Source organism: Atta cephalotes (assembly GCF_000143395.1).
Source record: "Atta cephalotes unplaced genomic scaffold scaffold00005, whole genome shotgun sequence".
In the NCBI taxonomy this organism is placed as follows: Eukaryota; Metazoa; Arthropoda; class Insecta; order Hymenoptera; family Formicidae; genus Atta; species Atta cephalotes.
In genome coordinates, this window is record NW_012130069.1 from 6990149 (window position 1) to 6992643 (window position 2495).

Here is a 2495-nt window from a genome sequence, read left to right on the forward strand (position 1 = left end):
CCAAATCAAGTGCGTAATTTGGAAAATGATTGTCACGGTTAATTCGTTTTCCTGTTTTTGAAATAATTAGGATGAAGGAATTAAACGAACATTATTTGAACTGAATATATTGTTTAATTGTTGCATTTAGCTATATTTGTTTCCTATTATTAATGTAATAGTTTGTTACTAATTATTTAAATAATGTACAATTTGTTAGTCTACATTATTTAAAAAAAGGAGATACAATTTGAAGAGAAGCGTATATTTACTTTTATTAATATATTAATAAAAGTAAATATATGTTTCTCTTCAAAGATATTAATAAATAAAAAAGACAAATAAATAAAAAAATTTTATATATTATACTTTTGGAGTTTTTATGTTACTTTTCGTAAAAGATCTATTGTCTTTTAGAGATAAATCTAATCAATAAATAATAATTTCAATTTATATATTGTTCAGCGTGATATAATTCACATGTAAAAATATTTGATGGAATCATTCAGCATTAAATTCTCAAAGAAGCATTTCTGAAGGTATATTTACCTTTTCTTTTTTTTAATTAAAGTTGAGTTTCTCGCTCGATCACAATCTATAGTGTCTTTTCGTTCGATTGCATCCTACGTTTAACAGCAGTTGTTATTCTATGTATGACAAACAGTTGTTATTCTATCATGTCTTAACATCGAGACAGGTAAAGAGATGTGACGTCGGGAATCACCTTGTCGTCTTTGTCACGTTACGATACGTCACCTTTCACGTGTCGCGTGGGTATCTCGCTCGAGTATGTACATCGATCGGCGTCCGACCGCGCTCAAACGGCCGCTCGCATTGCGAGCGAGTAGCGGGATAATTAGTTGGAGTACGCCGCTTCTTTGTCTCGGCACGATTACGTGTCGACGTTGTCCCACCGCGACGTGCACACGTCGAGAATATCGAGGATCACTCCCGACTGTACCGGGGAACCCCCCGCGCTCCATTGACTTCGTTCGCCGAAGGACGCTTTATCTCCGGCCCACATACCCGGCACCTCTTCTGCCACGCGACCTCCATTCAGTCCGGCGTAAATACAAAGGGCGCCGGCACCCCCGAGCTCGATTGCACTCCCCCGAGAGAGGGAAAGAGAGATCGGCTGAGAAAAATCCCTTTGACACCTGCCACAAATCGATTTCACCGTCTCTTGAATAATTACACGGACGATAATAAAATTAGCATAACTGCAGCGATGAGAATTTCATAAAATTGGATCCGTCCTATTTTTATTTTGTTTAAAATAATATAATTTACTAAAAGAGAGGTATATCTCTTAGAGATAGTTGATAGAAAGAGAGGAAGAAATAGAGAATAATGTGTGGCGCGATTTTTTTCTTCTTGCAAATGTTAAACTCGACAAACTTCGGATAAATATTGCGAGAAATATCGCGGGAAAATCAAGGTGGCGGAAATTACGGGCACTTCGCGAGGCAGTTGGTCAGATACAGGAGCCGCAAGGCCGTATATTTTTAACCTGAGAACCTTCCGGCAACCCTGCCGCGGGATCAATACCTACAACCACCCTCGTCTCGCTGTTATGTACTACTGCTGGAAATGGAGACCGCCATTAACTTTAACCTACATATCCGCCACCTCTGGCTGAGAGCCCACCGGTGGAAACTTGCTATCGAGTCAAGTACAGGAAGAGGCCGGGGGAGAAAAAAATGCAGGTACACGATGCAGATGCGCCGAGTAAAACCGCCCGCAAGAAACGAGCCGCGCGGCCACGAGTGCAACGAAATGTTTCTCGATAAGAAAGTTGGAAAACATATTTCCGCTATCTTGCCCCGTCGAAATATCTCATTGCGATTCATGCACCGTTGCGCATAAAACGCAAATTACCTCCATCCCTGTAACATTTATATACTAAACGTAAGTCATATTTTCCATTAAATAATTATATTTGACTTATCTCAAGCTGGTAAAATATTGAAAGTATCTTTCAGTATTTCATGCATGATAAGTACTATGCACTTAAGTAATTGGCTGTAACTTATCTCCAGGGAGAAAAAATAATATTTGTTAAATTTCGAATAATTAAGTTCTTCTGAAAATGAATAATAATCGCAAAATGTATTATATTACATACAATTATATGCTTTAAGAATTAAAATCCGTGTAAAAGGAAAAGATGGAAGAAGTCGGTAAAAGCAAGTATCACATCTCAATCAACCCTCGCATCTTTGGAAGGTCATTGGCCCGAAAGTCGTGAAAACTTTTTTTCAGTTTTCGTCTTTCTCTTCCTCTTTCTCTTCCTCCCTATCCCAGATCGAGCTCCATTTTCCCTCGCGATGTCATCGTCATAAAGGGTTGGAGGATAGAAGCCAAAAGAAGACAGGCAATCGAGTTCCGAGATTCTCAAGCTCGAGGTCGCCGGATATACCAGGCACTCGTGAAGGAGCTCTTGATAGACGCCAGAAAATCTCTATTTACGAGAAAAGAATGAAGAGAGAGAGAGAGAGAGAGAGAGAGAGAGAGAG